The following is a 21,170-nucleotide window of genomic DNA, read 5'->3' as shown; positions in this document are numbered from 1 at the left end:
CCACACCAAAACTCCATCTGTATGTCACCATCATCAACGACCAAAGGTAGATAAAACCACAAAGATGGGGAGAAACCAGAGCAGAAAAGCTGAAAATTCTAAAAATCAAAGCACCTCTTCCCCTCCAAAGGAACACAGCTCCTCGTGAGCAATGGAACAAAGCTGGATGGAAAATGACTTTCATGAGTTGAGAGAAGAAGGATAATAAAAAAACTTCCCTGAGCTAAAGGAATATGTTTGAACCCATTGCAAATAAGCTAAAAACCTTGAAAAAAGATTAGACAAATGGCTAACTAGAATAAAAAGTGTAGAGAAGACCTTAAATAACCTGATGGAGCTGAAAACCATGCACGAGAACTACATGACACATGCACAAGCTTCAGTAGCCGATTCGATCAAGTGAAAGAAACGGTATCAGTGATTGAAGACCAAATGAATGAAATGAAGCAAGAAGAGAAGTTGAAAGAAAAAAGAGTGAAAAGAAATGAACAAAACCTCCAAGAAATATAGGATTATGTGAAAAGACCAAACCTATGTCTGATTGGTGTACCTGAAAGTGACGGGGAGAATGGAACCAAGTTGGAAAACACTCTTCAGGATATTATCCAGGAGAATTTCCCCAACCTAGCAAGGCAGGCCAACATTCAAATTCAGTAAATACAGAGAACGCCACGAGATACTCCTCGAGAAGAGCAACCTCAACACACATAATTGTCAGATTCACCAAAGTAGAAATGAAGGAAAAAATGTTAAGGGCAGCCAGAGAGAATGGTCAGATTACCCACAAAGGGAAGCTAACATCAGACTAACAGCAGATCTCTCAGCAGAAACTCTACAAGCCAGAAGAGAGTGGGGGCCGATATTCAACATTCTTAAAGAAAAGAATTTTCAACCCAGAATTTCATATTCAGTCAAACTAAGCTTCACAAGTAAAGAAGAAATAAAATCCTTTACAGACAAACAAATGCTGAGAGATTTTGTCACCACCAGGCCTGCCTTACAACAGCTCCTGAAGGAAGCACTAAACATGGAAAGGAACAACTTGTACCAGCCACTGCAAAACATGCCAAATTGTAAAGACCATCGATGCTAGGATGAAACTGCATCAACTAATGAGCAAAATAACCAGCTAACATCATAATGACAGGATCAAATTCACACATAATAATATTAACCTTAAATGTAAATGGGCTAAATGCTCCCATTAAAAGACAGACTGGCAAATTGGATAAAGAGTCAAGACCCATCAGTGTGCTGTATTAGGAGACTCATCTCGTGTGCAGAGACACACATAGGCTCAAAATAAAAGGATGGAGGAAGATCTACCAAGCAAACGGAAAACAAAACAAAACAAAAAGTAGGGATTGCAATCCTAGTCTCTGATAAAACAGACTTTAAACCATCAAAGATCAAAAGAGACAAAGAAGGCCATTACATAATGGTAAAGGGATCAATTCAACAAGAAGAGCAAACTATCCTAAATATATATGCACCCAGTACAGGAGTACCCAGATTCATAAAGCAAGTCTGAGAGAGCTACAAAGAGACTTAGACACCCATACAATAATAATGGGAGACTTTAACACCCCACTGTCAACATTAGACACATCAAGGAGACAGAAAGTTAACAAGGATATCCAGGACATCAACTCAGCTCTGCATCAAGGGGACCTAATAGACATCTACAGAACTCTCCACCCCAAATCAACAGAATATACATTCTTCTCAGCACCACATTGCATTTATTCCAAAATTGACCACGTAGTTGGAAGTAAAGCACTCCTCAGCAAATGTAAAAGAACAGAAATCATAACTAACTGTCTCTGAGACCACAGTGCAATCAAACTAAAACTCAGGATTAAGAAACTCACTCAAAACTGCTCAACTACATGGAAACTAAACAAACTGCTCCTGAATGACTACAGGCTACATAACGAAATGAAGGCAGAAATAAAGATGTTCTTTGAAACCAATGAGAAAAAAGATACAACATACCAGAATCTCTGGGACACATTTAAAGCAGTGTGTAGAGGGACATTTATAGCACTAAATGCCCACAAGAGAAAGCTGGAAAGATCTAAAATTGACACCCTAACATCACAATTAAAAGAACTAGAGAAGCAAGAGCAAACACATTCAAAAGCTAGCAGAAGGCATGAAATAACAAAGACCAGAGCAGAACTGAAGGAGACAGAGACACACAAAAAAAACCCTTCAAAAAATCAATGAATCCAGGAGCTGGTTTTTTAAAAAGGTCAACAAAAATGATAGACTGCTAGCAAGACAAATAAAGAAAAAAAGAGAAAAGAATCAAATAGACACAGTAAAAAATGATAAAGGGATCATCACCACTGATCCCACAGAAATACAAACTACCATTAGAGAATACTATAAATACCTCTATGCAAATAAACCAGAAAATCTAGAAGAAATGGATAAATTCCTGGACACACACACCCTCCCAAGACTAAACCAGGAAGAAGTTGAATCCCTGAATAGACCAATAACAAGCTCTGAAATTGAGGCAACAATTAATAGCCTACCAACCAAAAAAAGTCCAGGAACAGATGGATTCACAGTCGAGTTCTACCAGAAGTACAAAGAGGAACTGGTACCATTCCTTCTGAAACTATTCCAATCAATAGAAAAAGAGGGAATCCTCCCTAACTCATGAGTCCAGCATCATCCTGATACCAAAGCCTGATACAGACACAATAAAAAAGAGAATTTTAGACCAATATCCCTAATGAACATCAATGCAAAAATCCTCAATAAAATACTGGCAAACCAAATCCAGCAGCACATCAAAAAATGTATCCACCATGATTAAGTGGTCTTCATCCCTGGGATGCAAGGCTGGTTCAACATACACAAAATAATGAACGGAATCCATTATATAAACAGAACCAAAGACAAAAACCACAGGATTATCTCAATATATGCAGAAAAGGCCTTTGACAAAATTCAACAGCACTTTCATGCTAAAAACTCTCAATAAACTAGGTATTGATGGGACGTATCTCAAAATAATAAGAGCTATTCATGACAAACCCCCAGGCAATATCATACTGAAGGGGCAAAAGCTGGAAGCATTCCGTTTGAAAACTGGCACAAGACAAGGATGCCCTCTCTCACCACTCCTATTCAACATAGTGTTGGAAGTCCTGGCCAGGGCAATCAGACAGGAGAAATAAATAAAGGGTATTCAATTAGGAAAAGAGGAAGTCAAATTGTCCCTGTTTGCAGATGACATGATTGTATATTTAGAAAACCCTGTTGTCTCAACCCCAAATCTCCTTAAACTGATAAGCATCTTCAGCGAAGTCTCGGGATACAAAATCAATGAGGAAAAATCACAAGCATTCCTATACACCAATAACAGACAAACACTGAGTCAAATCATGAGTGAACCCCCATTCACAACTACTTCAAAGAGAATAAAATACCTAGGAATCCAACTTAAAAGGGATTTGAAGGACTTCTTCAAGGAGAACTACAAACCACTGCTCAACGAAATAAAAGAGGATACAAACAAATGGAAGAACATTCCATGCTCATGGATAGGAAGAATCAATATCGTGAAAATGGCCATACTGCCCAAGGTAATTTATACATTCAGTGCCATCCCCATTAACCTACCAATGGCTTTCTTCATAGAATTGGAAAAAAACTACTTTAAAGTTTATATGGAACCAAAAAAGAGCCCACATTGCCAAGATAATCCTAAGCAAAAAGAACAAAGCTGGAGGCATCATGCTTCCTGACTTCAAACTATACTACAAGGCTGCAATAACCAAAACAGCATGGTACTGGTACCAAAACAGAGATACAGACCAATGGAACAGAACAGAGCCCTCAGAAATAATATCACACATCTACAACCATCTGATCTTTGACAAAACTGACAAAAACAAGAAATGGGGAAGGGATTCCCTATTTAATAAATGCTGCTGGGAAAACTGGCTAGCCATATGTAGAAAGCCAAAACTTTATACAAAAGTTACACCTTATACAAAAATTAATTCAAGATCGATTAAAGACTTAAATGCTAGACATAAAACCATAGAAACCCTAGAAGAAAATCTAGGCAATACCATTCAGGACACAGGCATGGGCAAGGACTTCATGACTAAAACACCAAAAGCAATGGCAACAAAAGCCAAAATTGACAAATGGGATCTCATTAAACTAAAGAACTTCTGCACAACAAAAGAAACTACCATCTGAGTGAATAGGCAACCCAGAGAATGGGAAAAAAATTTTACAATCTACCCATCTGATAAAGGGCTAATATCCAGAATCTAAAAATAACTTAAACAAATTTACAAGAAAACATCAAACAACCCCATCAAAAAGTGGGTGAAGTATGCAAGCAGACACTTCTCAAAAGAAGACATTTATGCAGCCAACAGACACATGAAAAAATGCTCATCATCACTGGCCATCAGAGAAATGCAAATCAAAACCACAATGAGATACCATCTCACACCAGTTAGAATGGCAATCATTAAAAAGTCAGGAAACAACAGTTCCTGGAGAGGATGTGGGGAAATAGGAATACTTTTACACTGGTGGTGGGACTGTAAACTAGTTCAACCATTGTGGAAGACAGTGTAGTGATTCCTCAAGGATCTAGAACTAGAAATACCATTTGACCCAGCCAACCCATTACTGGGTATATACCCAAAGGATTATAAATCATGCTGCTACAAGGACACCTGCACACGTATGTATATTGCAGCACTATTCATAATAGCAAAGATTTGGAACCAACCCAAATGTCCATCAGTGATAGACTGGATTAAGAAAATGTGTCACATAGACACCATGGAATACTCTGCAGCCATAAAAAGGATGAGTTCATGTCCTTTGTAGGGACATGGATGAAGCTGGAAACCATCATTCTGAGCAAAGTATCACAAGGACAGAAAACCAAACACCACATGTTCTCACTCAAAGCGGGGAATTGAACAATGACAAAAATTGGACACAGGGTGGGGAACATCACACACTGGGGGCCTGTTGTGGGGTGGGGGAAGGGGAGTAGGATAGGATTAGGAGATATGCCTAATGCAAATGTTGAGTTAATGGGTGCAGCACACCAACATAACACATGTATACATATGTAACAAACCTGCATGTTGTGCACATGTACCCTAGAACTTAAAGTATAATAATTTTTTAAAAAAGAAACAAATTAAAAAATTAAAGAAGATACATATTGATTGAAACTAAAGAGATAGGGAAAGATATTCTATGTCAATGGAAACTAAAAAAAGCAGGAGTTGCTATTCTTTTATCAAACAAAATAGATCTGAAGATAAGAAGTGTAAGAAGAGACAAATAAGGTCACTAGATAATAATAAAGAGGTCAATTCTTCAAGAGGATATCACAGTTGTAAACATATGTGCACCAAACATTGGAGCTCCCAGATATACAATACAAATATTATTAGAGCTAATAAGAGAGATAAGCCCCAGTACAATAATAGCTGGAGACTTCAATACGCCACTTTTAGCATTGGACAGATCTTCTAGACAAAAATTAACAAAGAAACATCAGATAAAATCTGCACTGCAGACCAAATGGATCTAATACATATGTACAGAACATTTTATCCAATGACTAGAGAACACACATTTGTTTCCTCCACACATGGATCATTCACAAGGATAGACCATAGATGAGGTCACAAAATAAGTCTTAAAACATTCAAAAAATTAAAAGAATATCAAGCATATTTTCTGCCCACAATGAAATAAAGCTAGAAATTAATAGCAAGAGGAATTTTGTAAACTATACAAATACATGGAAGCTAAACAATATACCACTGAATGATGGGTAAGTCAATAAAGAAATTAAAAAGAAAATTGAAAAATGAAAAAAGTCATATTCATGGACAGAAGAATTAATATTGTTGAAAGGTCTATATTACCCAAACCAGTCTCCAAATTCTATGCAATCTCTATCAAAATACTAGATATATTCTTCACAGAAATAGAAAAATGAATCCTAAAATTTTTATGGAAACACAAAAGACCCAGAATAGCCAAAGCTAAGCTAAACAAGAACAAAACTGGAGGAATCACATTGCCTGACATCCAATTATACCACATAACTATAATAACCAAAACAACATGGTACTGGCATAAAACCAGACACACAGACCAATGGAACAAAATAGGGAACCCTGAAACGAATCCACACACCTACAGTGAATTCATTTTCTACAAAGTTTCCAAGGATATACACTGGGAAAAAGACAGTCTCTTCAATTAATTATGCTGGGAAACCTGGATATCCATAGGCAGAAGAATGAAACTAGACCCTTATCTCTTACCATATATGAAAATCAAATTAAAATAGACTAAATACTTAAATCTAAGATCACAAAGTATGAAAATTCTACAAGAAAACATCAGGAGAAGTATCCAGGTCACTGATCTGAGCAAACATTTCTTGAGAATTACTGCAGAAGTACAAGCAATCAAAGCAATAATTGACAAATAGAGTCACATCAAGTTAAAAACTTTTGCACAGTAAAGAATACAGTCAACAAAATGAAGAGACAACCCACATAATTGAAGAAAATATTTGCCAACTACCCATCTGATAAGGGATTAATAACCAGAACATATGATGAGCTCAAACAACTTTATGGGAAAAAAATATAATAATCTGATCCAAAAATGGGCAAAAGGTGTGAAAAGAAATTTCTCAGAAGAAGACATACAAATGGCAAACAGGCATATAAAAACGTGTGCAACATCATATATCATAACAGAAATGTAAGTCAAAACTGCAATGACATATCATCTCACCCCAGTTAAAATGGCTTCTATCCAGAAGACGTGCAATAACAAATGCTGGTGAAGATGTGGAGAAAAGAAAAGCATCGTACACTGTTGTTGGGGATATAAATAAGTAAAATATATGGACAACAGCTTGGATGTTCCTCAAAAGAACTAAAAATACAGCTACCAGAGGATCCAGCAATCCCACTGCTGAGTATATACCCAAAAAAAGGACATCAGTACATCAAAGAGATATCTGCACTCTCATGCTCCTTGTAGCACCGTTTAAAATAACTAAGATTTGGAAGCAACCTAAATGTCCATCAAGAGATGAATGGGGGAGGGGCCAAGATGGCTGACTAGAAACAGCTGCAGTCAGAGGCTTCCATTGAAAAGAGTGAAAAAGCCAGTGAATCCTGTACTGCAAACTGAGGTATCCAGATTCTCTCATTGGGACTGACTGGGTGGCTAGTGAGACCTATGGAGAGTGAAGAACAGCAGGGTGATGTGATGGCCCACCTGGGCACCACATGGTGCAAGGGGAGCCCACCTCCAGTCAAAAAAGGTGGTGAGTTACTATGCTATCCTGCCTGGGAAACCATGCTATTTCCACTGATTTGCAACCCATGGGTCAGGATATTCCTCCTGTAAGCCCACACCACCAGGTTATCGGGTCTCAAGAACAGTTATGCAGATTCACAAAGGCCACTTGGTTATAGACTGCCTAAGTCAATGATGTTCCTGGGGGAGGGGCGGCCAAAATCACTGCAGCTGCCTGCTGCCTAAGATGACAAAGATCCAAGTGAAGTGGGAGGCAGCCATCACAGAAGCTCCAGTCTGCCAATTTTCCCCTGTTGGTGCCAGGGAAAGTAGACGGTTTGAATCCAGGAAAAATTCCCCACAGCACAGCACAGTGGCTGTGGCAGATTGTGGCCAGACTGCCTCTTTAGGCTGGACCCTGACCCATTCTTTCTCACTGAGTGGGGCCTCCATTTAAAAATTTTAGCAACTCCAGCCAGGAATTTAGAAACAGAACTCTGATCTCCCTGTGACTGATCCCCTGGGGGTAGGGGTGGTGATGGTCTCTATGGACCAGCAGACTTAGTCTTTCCCCCTGCTGGCTCTGAGGAATCCAGGTAGCTTGGACTAGTGGGATTTTCCCCAGCGCAGCACACTACCTCAACCAAGGGGCAGCCAGAGTGCTTCCTTAAGTGGGTCCCAGATCTCTTATCTCCTGACTGGGTAAGAACCCCCAATCACCAAACACCTTATACAGGAATGCTCCTGCCAACATCAGGTCAGTGCCCCTCTGGGAAAGAGATACCAGAACAAGGAGCATTCAGCCATCTTTGCTGTTCTGCAGCCTCCACTGGTGACACCTCCAGGTGTGGAAGAGACCATGCAAATAGGATCTGAAGTGGACCACCAGAAAATCACAGCAGGCCGGGCGTGGTGGCTCAAGCCTCTAATCCCAGCACTTTGGGAGGCCAAGACAGGCAGATCACGAGGTCAGGAGATCAAGGCCATCCTGGCTAACACGGTGAAACCCCGTCTCTACTAAAAAAAAATTTTTTTAAACTAGCCAGGCAAGGTGGCGGGTGCCTGTAGTCCCAGCTACTCAGGAGGCTGAAGCAGGAGAATGGCATAAACCTGGGAGGCGGAGCTTGCAGTGAGCCGAGATCCAGCCACTGCATTCCAGCCTGGGCGACAGAGGGAAATTCCATCTCAAAAAAAAAAAAAAAAAAAGAAAAAGAAAATCACAGCAGCCCAACACAAAAGGGGCCTGTTAAAAAACAAACAAACAAACAAACAAACAGAAAGCAACAACAGCAGCATCAACACAAAAGTCCCCACAAAAACTCCATCCAAAGGTCAGCAGCCTCCAAGATCAAAGCTAGTCAAACTTACAAAATGAGAAAGAATCAACAACAACAACAACAACAAACCACTGAAAACTCAAGAAGACAAAGTGCTTCTTCTTCTGAAAATTATAGCAACACCTATCCAGCAAGGGCACAGAACCGAGCAGAGGCTGACATGGATGGATTGACAGAAGTAGGATTCAGAAGGTGGTTAACAATAAATTTTGCTGAGCTAAAAGAGCATGTTCTAACCCAACGCAAATAAGCTAAGAACCATGATAAAACATTATAGGAGCTGTTAACCAGAATGACCAGTTTAGAGATGAACATAAATGACCAAAACACAACATGAGAACTTCACAATGCAACCACGAGTATCAATAACTGAATAGACCAAGCAGAGAAAAAAAATTTCAAAGCTTGAAGACTATCTTGCTGAAATAACACAGGCAGACAAGATTAGAGAAAAAATAATAAAAAGGGATGAACAGAAACTCTGAGAAATATGGGATTATGTAAAAAGACCAAACCCATGACTAACTGAGGTACCTGAAGGAGACAGGGAGAATGGAACCAAGTTGAAAAACACACTTCAGGATATCATCCAGTAGAACTTTCCTAACAAAGCAAGACAGGCCAACATTCAAATCCAGGAAATTCACAGAAGCCCAGTAACATACTCTATCAGAAGATCAACCCCAAGACACAAAATCATCAGATTTTCCAAGATCAAAATGAAGGAAAAAATGTTAAGAACAGTCAGAGAGAAAGGCCAGGTCACTGACAAAGGGAAGCCCATCAGACTAACAGAGCAGAACCCTATAAGCCAGAAGAAATTGGGGGCCAATATCCAACACTCTTTAAAAAAAGAATTTTCAACCCAGAATTTTATATCCAGCCACACTAAGCTTCATAATTGAAGAAGAAATAAAATCCTTTTCAGACAAGAAAATGCTGAGGAAGTTTGTCACAACCAGGCCTGCCTTGCAAGAGCTACTGAAAAAAAAGCACTAAATACAGAAAGGAAACAACATTACCACTCACTTCAGAAACATGCTGAAGTACACAGACCAATGATACTATGAAGCAACTACATCAACAAGTCTGCATAATAACCAGCTAGCATCATCAGGACAGGATCAAATTCATGCATAACAATATTAACCTTAAATGTGAATGGGCTAAATGCCTCAATTAAAAGACACAGAATGGCAAGCTGGATAAAGGGTCAAGACCCACTGGTGTGCTATATTCAAGAGACTCATCTTATATGCAGTGACACATAGGCTCAAAATAAAGGAGTGAAGAAAAATTTACCAACCAAATGGAAAGCAGGAAAAAGTAGGGGTTGCAATCCTAGTTTCTGACAAAACAGACTTTAAATCAACAAAGATCAAAAAAGGCAAAGAAAGACATTATGTAATGATAAGGGGATCAATTCAACAAGAAGAGCTAACTATTATATATATGCAAATACAGGAGCACCCAGATTCATAAAACAAGTTCTTAGAGACCTACAAAGAGACTTAGACTCCTACACAATAATAGTGGGAAGCTTTAATACCCCACTGTCAATATTAGACATATCATCAAGACAAAACATTAACAAGGATATTCAGGACTTCAACTCAGCTCTGGATCAGGTGAACCTAATAGACACCTACAGAACACAGAACTTTACGCCCCAAAACAACATACTATACATTCTTCTCACTGCCACATGGCACATACTCTAAAATGAATCACACAATTAGAAGTAAAACAGTTCTCAGAAAATCCAAAATAAATGAAATTATAACAGTCTTTCAGTCAAGGGTAAAATCAAATTAAAACTCAAGATTAAGAAACTCATTCAAAACCACACAACTACATGGAAATTAAACAACCTGCTCCTGAGTGACTCCTGGGTAAATAATGAAATTAAGGCAGAAATCAAGAAGTTCTTTAAAAGCAATGAGAACAAAGATGCAATGTACCAGAATTTCTGGGATGCAGCTAAAATAGTGCTAAGAGGAGAATTTATACGCTAAATGCCCACATCAAAAATCTAGGAAGACCTCAAGTTAAAACACTAACATCACAACTAAAAGAACTAGAGAGCCAAGAACAAACAAACCACAAAGCTAGCAGAAGACAAGAAATAACCAAGATCAGAGTGGAACTGAAGGAGATAGAGACATGAAAAACCTTCAAAAAAAAATCAATGAATCCAGAAGGTGTTTTTTTGAAAGAATTAATAAAATATATAGACTACTAACTAGACTAATGAGGAAGAAAAGAGAGAAGAATCAAATACAGACAACAAAAAAAAATGATGAAGGGGAGATCACCGCTGACCCCACAGAAATAAAAACAACCATTAGAAAATACTATAAACACCTCTATGCAAACACACTAGAAAAACTTGAAGAAATGGATAAATTCCTGGACACATATACCCTCCCAAGACAGAACCACGAAGAAGTTGAATCCCTGAATAGACAAATAACAAGCTCTGAAATTGAACCAGTAATAAATAGCCTACCAACCAAAAAAAAAAAAAAAAAAAAAAAAAGCCCAGGACCAGACAGATTTACAGGTAAATTCTACCAGAGGTACAAACGGGAGCTGCTACCATTTATTCTGAAACTATTCCAAACAATTAAAAAGAGGGGACTCCTCCCTAATTTATTTTATGAGGCCAGCATCATCCTGTTGCCAAAATGTGACAGAGATACAACAAAAAAAATGGAACTTTAGGCCAACAGCCCTGATGAACATCAGTGCAGAAATCCTCAGTAAAATATTGGCAAACCACATCTGTAGGAACTTAAACAAATTTACAAGAAAATAAATCCTGATTAAAAAGTTGGCAAAGGACATGAACAGACACTGCTCAAAAGAAGATATTTGGCTGGGAGTGGTGGCTCACGCCTGTAATCCCAGCACTTTGGGAGGCCGAGGCGGGCGGATCATGAGGTCAGGAGATCAAGACCATCCTGGCTAACACGGTGAAACCCCATCCCTACTAAAAATACAAAAAATTAGCCGGGCGTGGTGGCGGGCGCCTGTAGTCCCAGCTACTCGGGAGACTGAGGCAGGAGAATGGCGTAAACCCAGAGGCGGAGCTTGCAGTGAGCGGAGATCGCGCCACTGCACTCCAGCCTAGGGGACAGAGCGAGACTCCGTCTCAAAAAAAAAAAAAAAAAAAAAAAAAAGATATTTATGTGGCCAGGAAACATATGAATATAAAAGCTCAACATCACTGATCATTAGAGAAATGCAAATCAAAATCACAATGTGATACCATCTCATGCCAGTCAGAATGGTGATTATTAAAAAGTAAAGATGCCACAGATGCTGGCAAAGCTGTGCAGAAATAGGAATGCTTTTACACTTTTGGTGGGAATGTAAATTAGCTCAACCATTGTAGAAGACAGTGTGGTGATTCCTCAAAGACCTAGAACCAGAGATACCATTTGATCCAGCAATTCCATTACTGGGTATATACCCAAAGGAATATAAATCATTATATTATAAAGATACATGCATGTGTATGTCATTGCAGCACTATTCACAATGGCAAAGACATAGAATAAACCTAAATGCCCAGCAATTACCAGATTGGGTAAAGAAAATATGGGACATAAGCATCATAAAATATTATACAGTCATAAAAAGGAATGAGATCATGTCCTTTGCAGGGATATAAATGGAGCTGGAAGCCATTATCCTCAACACACTAATGCAGGAACAGAAAACCAAACACCACATGTTCTCACTCATAAGTGGAAGCTAACAGTTAAAACACATGAACACAGGGAGGGAAGGGTTGTGAGGAAAAAGACCTTCAGGATAAATAGCTAATGCAGGTGGGGATTAACACCTAGGTGATGGGTTGACAGGTGCAACAAACCACCATGGCATATTTTTATCTATGTAGCAAACCTGCACATCCTGCACATGTATACCAGAACTTAAAATAAAATCAAACAAATTGATGGGTTGATAGGTGCAGCAAACAACCTTGGCACACTTTTACCTATGTAGCAAACATGCACATCCTGCACACGTATACCAGAACTTAAAATCAAATATTTTTTTCTAAAAAAGAGATGAATGGATTACAGAAATGTGGTACTTATACACAATGGTATACTATTTAGCCTTAAAAAGTTAATATCCTATTTTTTGCAATAACATGGATGGAACTAGAGAACATTATGTCAGGTAAAATAAGCCAGGCACAGAAAGACAAACATTGCATTTCTCACTTATTTGTAGGATCTAAAAATCGGAACAATTGAACTCATAGACATAGAGAGAATGATGGTTATTCAAGGCTAGGAAGGGTAGTTGTGGGGAGGGGTTCTGGGCGGGGAGATGGGGATGTTGAATGGTTACAAAACGAAAGTTAGAAAGAATGAATAAGGCCTACTGTTTGATAGCCCAATAGCGTGACTACAGTCAATAATAACTTAATTGCACATTTAAAAATAAGTAAAAGATAATAATTGGATTGTTTGCAACTCAAAGAATAAATACTTGAAGGAATGGAAGAAAACATATTTACTCAAGAGAGGCTGAAGTATAAATCCTGCATTGACCAAAACATTATTGAATTAGATTAAGGAAATGCACAGGATATACTAAGAAATTTTTTCTAGAAGACCAAGAGTCAGAGAAAATACATTTTTTTGGAATAATAAAAAACAGAAAATGACCTAAATGTTCACAATAAGGAATTTTTAAAGTAAATTATTGGAGATGTATGCCAGGAAATACTAGTCACCCATTAAGAAGATTAAAGTGGATTTATCTATGTATCTATATATGTATATATATCCTGACATGTAAAGGTCATGGTGTAATATTATTATTAAGTGAACTGCAAAGTCATAAAACTGAACATACTGCATGATCTCAACTGAAAGAAGCAAAACGAATTGCAGTCATGTGTGAGTGTGTGGTTGTGGGCACCAATGACATGTAAGAATCTACACATGACTAATTATCTACTTCGATTAATCTCATAATGTCATCAACTTTTTAAAATCTCTATTAACTTATGTTTCCAAAATATGACATAGAAATGCTGAATAGCAAGGATTTGTAAGATTAAAATCAACTTGGAAACTATTTTGTCTGTGTGGTTTTTCATGGCTGTGGTTATCAACCCCTGTGCACCTAGAGCTTGGTCTCAACCTTCTCCCTATTCCATGGGTATATACCGCCTTAAATTTACCCATCAGCATGCACAGAGTGTGGGAGTACGTAACAGAAAAGCCTGTCTTGGCACCTAACAAAAGGGCAGTATCTTGACTCAGGTATCTTTTTCTCATCTTCCTTCATCATCATCTATCTTTTTGTTCATTCAGTCAACACATAATTATTATGCCAGTGGCCGTCCTAGGAGCTTGGGACATAATAATGAATATAGCAGGCACAATCCCCACCCTTACAAATCTGACAGTCTCAACCAAGGTGTCGCAACCACAGCGTTGTTGACATTTAGAGTTGGATAATTCTTTCTTGTGGGTAGGCTTTGCTGTACATTATGGTGCAGGGAAGGAAAATATTTTTTCTCTACCCATCTTAGATTTCCTGGCAGGGGCACGGTAAATGGCACTGACAAAAGGCAGATTAACAAGATGAAAACAAACAAATGTATTAACATGTGCATCAGGCATATACATGGGAGCATCCACAGATGGGTCACTCAAAAGAGTGGTTAGGACTTGGGTTTTTATAGCATCATAACAAAAGAATCTACCTCAGCACATCAACTTATGCTGATGTAGATTTGTTAAGTTTCTCTCACCTCTCAAGCCATCCTCCTTGGTTTTTCTTTCCCTCACTTGTCGGTTGGATGCAAAACATCCAGTGGAGAATTTCAAAGCCCTAGAAGATGGTGTGAACACTTGGTGAAATGACCTCCCATCAACTTCCTCAATGACTGCATGAAGTAGAAACATCCTGTTGACCCAATTAGACTCTGACAAGAATGAGAAATTAACCCTTGCTGTGTTAAGCCATATATTCTGAAGACAGCTGTTGACTAAGCCTAATTATTGCATAACTCTACGTAACTATTGTCTTGTCTACACTTTCAGGTGAATAACATTTACTCCACAGGAATGTTGGGGAGAACATGTCACCTGTCCATCACATTGTCGGTGATCCAATGTAAACATTCAAAAAAGATAGTGATCCTCATCTTCAACGATTCACACCAGTTTATTGCAACTTCTGAACTTTTTGTTTCCCTTTCGCTTTTTAACAATAATGTCTTTATGTGGTGTAAATGTTAACCATGTAGAGTGAATCTGAATTGTTTTAAATTGGCCTTCTGGTTTATTATTGAATCATAAGAAGATGAAACCACTTTAAGCACTGAACAAGTTCACCAATGCCTCAATTTCTGCTGATCTCAGAAACCACAAACACTATTCTTGTGTGGAAGAAGAAAAACATGCCATTTAATCTGGTGACTGTAAGAAAGCCTTTTCCTTCTCTGCATTGATTTAAATGTAAACTGTTTCTATTTTGAAAAAAAAAATTACAGCTATTCATGTTTACCATCACAGGACTGAATCACAGAGTGTAGGCTGGAACCGACTAGGGTTTCATATCTGCAGCTAGAAAAAGGATTGAGGCCTGGTTTGAAGTCCTGTGTTCTATTTATAATAGCTCTATTTTCTTCTTAAATGTCCCAGCAAAGATACATTCTGATAAAACAGCTGCAGTTTCTATAAAATCCATCGGTATAAAAGACACACTCAGGTAACCCATTCATTATTCTAGAAAAGCATTGGTAGCTTTGACAAAATAATTATATAGAGAGTCAGATTGTGAAAAATTCCATTGATATTCCACGTATTCAGATAAATGATGAATCAGAAAATGAACTGGTATATATGCTTCTGTGCTACCAACTAATTATTTATTGGATGCCTGTTATGTGCAAAGTATCTAACATATACTGCTAAACAAAAGCATGAGAATGAAAGAAATATTTAAGTTACATGTCTCTGCTGCTCTTTCTCCTTCTCAAAAATTTCTACAAGCTTCCAACTGCTTATTAAAGTAGTTAGAAATAAATTATTCTGACATTCAAGGCCCTCTACAGTAAAGCTTTATGCAACCTTGCTGAGCAAATGGAACAAGTTGATGGTACACAAAAAATTCCTGCATTTTTTGAAATTATGCCATGTCTTCTACCTGAATGTTCTCCTAGTCCTATGGATGCCTGTTGAAATTCAATCCATCCTTTAAAGCTCATTTCTAGTGCTACTGATTTCATGCAGAATTATCTGGTTACTTCTCAAAACACTTTTAAAAGATGCCATGTCTCCTTCCTGTCCCATTTGCTACTGACTCTTTGGAAACCTCTCATCTTCATCGATTCATCTTTTGTATATTTGTCTTAAGTGTATCAGTACCATGACAACTTGAGAGCCAGAACTATCTTATTTTTTAATCCCTCAAAATGGTCTAACACAGTAGTTCCCTACACATAGTTCACACTTCTTAAATATTTTAAATAAAAAATTTAAAACTCAAAAACAAAAAAGAAACAAACCAATTTTTAAATAGGTAAGTGGCTTGTATTAATCTCTTTTCATGCTGCTAAAAAAGACATACCTGAGACCGGGTAATTTATAACTAAAAAGAGGTTTAAAGGATTCACAGTTCCACATGGCTGGTGAGGCCTCACAATCATGGTGGAAGGTGAAGGAGGAACAAAGGCACAGCTTACATGGCAGCAGCCAAGAGAGTGTGTGCAGGAAACTGCCCTTTATAAAACCATCAGCTCTCGTGAGACTTATTCACTATTACAAGAACAGCATGGGAAAACTCTACCCCCATAATTTAATTACCTCCTGCTGGTTGCCTCCCAGGACATGTGGGGATTATAGGAACTACAATTCAAGATGAGATTTGGGTGTGAACACAGCCAAACCATATGAGGGCTTGAAAAGACATTTCTCCAAAGAAAATATACAAATGGCTAAGAACTACATAGAAAGACTATCAATATCACTAGTCATTATGAAAACATAAGTAAAAACCATCATAAAATACCATTTCACACTCATTAGGATGGTTATTATTAAAAGAAAAATAAATTAAGTGTTATCAATGATGTGAAGAAATTGGAACCCTTGTGCATTGCTGGTGAGAATGGAAAACACTGCAGCTGCTATGGAAAACAGTATGGAAGTTTTTTAAAAAGTTAAATATAGAATTTTTTGATCTGGCAATTATCATATGATCTAGCAACTCTGTGGGTAGGCCTATACCCAAAATAATTGAAAGCAGGGACTTAGCAAACACTTGAACACCAATATTCATAGCAATATTATTCACAATATCCAGAAAGTGGAAGCAACTCATATGTCCATCAACAGATGAATAAATGAACAAAATGTGGTATATACATATAATAGAATATTATTCAGCCTTAAAAGGAAAATAGATTCTGATACATGCTAATACATGGATGAATCTTGGAAACATTTTTTTTTTTTTTTTTTTTTTTGAGACGGAGTCTCACTCTGTTGCCCAGGCTGGAGTGCAGTGGCCCGATCTTGGCTCACTGCAAGCTCCACCTCCTGGGTTCACGCCATTCTCCTTCCTCAGCCTCCCAAGTAGCTGGAACTACAGGTGCCTGCCACCACACACAGCTATATTTTTGTATTTTTTAGTAGAGACGGGGTTTCACCATGTTAACCAGGATGGTCTCGATCTCCTGACCTTGTGATCCGCCACCTCAGCCTCCCAAAGTGCTGGGATTACAGGCATGGGAAACATTTTCTAAGTGAACTAAGCTACACACAAAAACAAGTATTGAAATATTAACTTAATTCACTTACATGACGTACATAGAATAGGCAGATTTACAGAGAGACAAAGTAGAATAGAGGTTACCACGGGTGGGAGTAAGGGTTAATAAGGCATTACTGCTTAACAGCTACATAGTTTTTGTACTTAATGCAACTGAACTGTTCACTTTATAATGGCTCAAAGTTAAGTTTTATGTATATTTCACCATAATAATTTTTTTAAATTAAAAATTACTTGCAGAGCTAGGATTTAGATCCATAGAAGTAAGACTAGTGATACATGTTGAAATAAATGTAAATAACATGAGAGTCCAACAGAAGTGAGTTCAAATTTTGTGTGTCCTTGGGGCAGTTATTAATCTCTTCAAGTCCCTATTTCCTTACCTGGAAAAGGAAGACAATAAAAACACCCATAACATAAAGTTATCTTAAGGGACTATATCACATAATTTATGGAAAGCGCTTAGCAAAGTGTTTAGTGCATGATAATCTCACTAGAAGTACACTCTTACTATTCTTAAAGCCAACAAACAGTAACTGAGTATCTCTTATGAACATAAGACTAAATGCTAAGCTAAGAAGTTTGTAATTTACTTTGATAGTAAGGTAGATGACATTTTTGAGTAAGGGAAGCTTCCGTGACAGGCAGGTTTCAAGTGCTCAACTCCGGAGCCAATGCAGAAAAGAAACACAAGATTTTGGTTTAAAACAACTGGTTAAAATGGCAGATAAGCTGAAACAGTGAAGCCACAGAAAATGAATGTTTTCAGGAAGTAGTTGGGTTAGTATTCAGCAGGTCTTGTCTACTTATCTTATTCACCATAACTGGCCAATCTAAGGGAGTGGAATATCTAATTAAGCATGGTAAAAGACACAAAATGTCTACTCATAATAATTAACAAATTAGAAATGATCTATTTCTCATTGCTTTATTTCACATTTTGACTTGAATACTAAATCAACCTCTAAAACTGTAATGCCTATTTTAAATTATCCTAACACCAAAACCAATTACTGCTATAAGATTCGTATTCCTACTATAAGATTTTTTGTTTTGCTTTCCTATAAAGAAGAAAATAAGTACAAATTAAAAATAAATTTACAATGGTTTAAAAATACTAAATAGATTAAATAAGTCTTGCTGGCTAAAAACTGAATTAAAATGTAAAAAATCAAAATTCTATAGCAAATGGAAAAAAATGGGAATATAAAACATGCTCTAAAATCACCTTGAGATGAACCAAAGTCGTTAAGTGAACTAGTGGCTGGTAACATTACTTTTGATTATTTTACTTCCTGACAATTCATTTACAGCCAGAGGCAACATTTTAAAATTCAAGCAACATTAAAAAACATGCAGTGCCAATATAACTGGCTAAAAATGAATCATTTTTTCTAATTAAAAAATGAATAAAATTACTAACAAAAAACTCACTTAACAACTGTGGAACTTTACAATCATTTACAGAAATTAAAAAAAAAAATCATGAGAACAACAAATGGCAAGAAAGGCAGAGAAGCAAATAAAATCATTACAAAATTGCTTTCAGGTGCATGACATTTAGTGTGCTGGGAATTATGTGTGTGTGAGAGAGTATGTATATGTATGTGTCTGTGTGTGTGTACAATTGTACCATTACAGGAGATGCTCAGTTTTAAAGTGTATTTTCTTTCTTCACATTTGAGTTTGATCAATTTCATTTCTTTGCCTTTTTTTTTTTTTTTTTTTTTTTTTTTTTTACAAATTCACCTGTATTTCTGCTGAAAATGGATTGGAGTTGGTGGAACTATAAAAAAGAGTTGAGGGGCTACTGCAGTCTTTCAAGTGTGAGATGAGGCAGTTCTGTGAGAACGTTTTCTCATTCTCTAAACTGAACCACTTTTAAACGGAGGCTGTAGTAAGTCCTCCTCCAGGCACCTCACAGTGCCTTTTATTTATCTAGACTGTAGAATTTAACACACACTGTTCTAAGCATTTCGTTACTTGTGCTTTTCTCACTAGATTACAAGCTTCTAAATGGCAAGGACTATTTTCTTTTGCATCCTCAGTGCTTAGCACAAAGTCTAGCACATAGTAGGTCCTCCCAAATGTTTTTTGAATAAACAGAATGTTTACTAGATTCTCGTGGCTCATTATTGGACACTTCTTCTGCACACATTCTGCAGCATCTTGTGTGGAAGATTCTTCAATCTCTAGAAATTAGGAAACAACACTGCAGTAGAGGATTTAAACGAATGTTTTTTTCTAAGTGAGTTCAGCATTCTTTTTAACTGAGCGTCTACTTACATGAACCAGGCAAACAGACTATTCAATGGTAGAAATGTAAGTGAATCTAAATCAAATATAAGGATAAAAAATTGTAAAGAAACTTGGCAAGGTGCACCAACCAAGCATGGCTGCATCAGTGGTATATAGAAAAGACATCAGATGGGGTTACACCTGAAGTTTGGTTACCATTACAAAATGGTAGAGACCAAAGAGCTTCTGCACAGCAAAAGAAACTACCACCAGAGTGAATAGGCAACCTACAGAATGGGAGAAAATTTTTGCAATCTACTCATCTGACAAAGGGCTAATATCCAGAACCTACAAAGAACTCAAACAAATTTACAAGAAAAAAACAAACAACCCCATCAAAAAGTGGGCAAGGGATATGAATAGACATTTCTCAAAAGAAGACATGCATACAGCCAACAGACACATGAAAAAATGCTCGTCATCACTGGCCATCAGAGAAATGGAAATCAAAACCACAATGAGATACCATCTCACACCAGTTAGAATGGCAATCATTAAAAAGTCAGGAAACAACAGGTGCTGGAGAGGATGTGGAAAAATAGGAACACTTTTACACTGTTGGTGGGATTGTAAACTAGTTCAACCATTATGGAAAACAGTATGGCGATTCCTCAAGGATCTAGAACCAGAAGTACCATATGACCCAGCCATCCCATTACTGGGGATATACCCAAAGGATTATAAATCATGCTGCTATAAAGACACATGCACACATATGTTTATTGTGGCACTATTCACAATAGCAAAGACTTGGAATCAACCCAAATGTCCATCAGTGACAGACTGGATTAAGAAAATGTGGCACATAGACACCATGGAATACTATGCAGCCATGAAAAAGGATGAGTTTGTGTCCTTTGTAGGGACATGGATGCAGCTGGAAACCATCATTCTCAGCAAACTATCGCAAGAACAGAAAACCAAACACCGCATGTTCTCACTCATAGGTGGGAACTGAACAATGAGATCACCTGGACTCGAGAAGGGGAACATCACACACCGGGGCCTATTATGGGGAGGGAGAAGCGGGGAGGGATGGCATTGGGGGTTATACCTGACTTAAAGGATGAGTTGATGGGTGCTGACGAGTTGATGGGTGCAGCACACCAACATGGCACAAGTATACATATGTAACAAACCTGCACGTTATGCACATGTACCCTAGAACTTGAAGTATAATAATAATAATAATAATAAAAGAAGTCCAAAGAAAAATGAGACGAATTTCCAAGTATAGGTACATGCCTTTAATCCCAGCTACTCAGGAAGGCTGAGGCAGGAGAATCGCTTGAACCCAGGAGGCAGAGGTTACAGTGAGCCGAGATCGCGCCACTGCACTCCAGCCTGGGCAAAAAGAGGGAAACTCCATCTCATAAAAAATAAAACAAA

This window comes from Macaca fascicularis, chromosome X (assembly GCF_037993035.2).
Source record: "Macaca fascicularis isolate 582-1 chromosome X, T2T-MFA8v1.1".
Classification (NCBI taxonomy): domain Eukaryota; kingdom Metazoa; phylum Chordata; class Mammalia; order Primates; family Cercopithecidae; genus Macaca; species Macaca fascicularis.
Note: the sequence above shows the minus strand (reverse complement) of the source record.